The following is a 543-nucleotide window of genomic DNA, read 5'->3' as shown; positions in this document are numbered from 1 at the left end:
GTTTGGTTTGGTTTGGTTAGGTTTGGTTAGGTTAGGTTAGTTTGGTTAGTTTGGTTAGGTTAGGTTAGGTTTGGTTTGGTTTTGGTTAGTTTGGTTTGGTTAGTTTGGTTAGTTAGTTAGATTTGGTTAGTTTGGTTAGTTTGGTTAGTTTGGTTTGGTTTGGTTAGTTTGGTTAGTTTGGTTTGGTTTGGTTTGGTTAGTTTGGTTAGGTTAGGTTGGGTTGGGTTTGGTTAGTTTGGTTAGTTTGGTTTGGTTAGTTAGGTTAGTTTGGTTAGTTTGGTTAGGTTTGGTTAGTTTGGGTTGGGTTTGGTTAGTTTGGTTAGTTTTTTTTGGTTTGGTTAGGTTTGGTTAGGTTGGGTTGGGTTGGGTTTGGTTAGGTTAGTTAGTTAGGTTAGGTTGGGTTTGGTTTGGTTGGTTAGGTTAGTTTGGTTTGGTTAGTTAGGTTAGGTTAGTTAGGTTAGTTAGTTAGTTAGTTTGGTTTGGTTAGTTATAAGGTTGGGTTGGGTTTGGTTAGTTTGGTTTGGTTTGGTTTGGTTTGGTTTG

Source organism: Odontomachus brunneus, unplaced genomic scaffold (assembly GCF_010583005.1).
Source record: "Odontomachus brunneus isolate Ranch 3 - 2012 unplaced genomic scaffold, Obru_v1 Obru_scaffold_412, whole genome shotgun sequence".
NCBI lineage: Eukaryota > Metazoa > Arthropoda > Insecta > Hymenoptera > Formicidae > Odontomachus > Odontomachus brunneus.
This window is presented reverse-complemented; position numbering follows the sequence as displayed.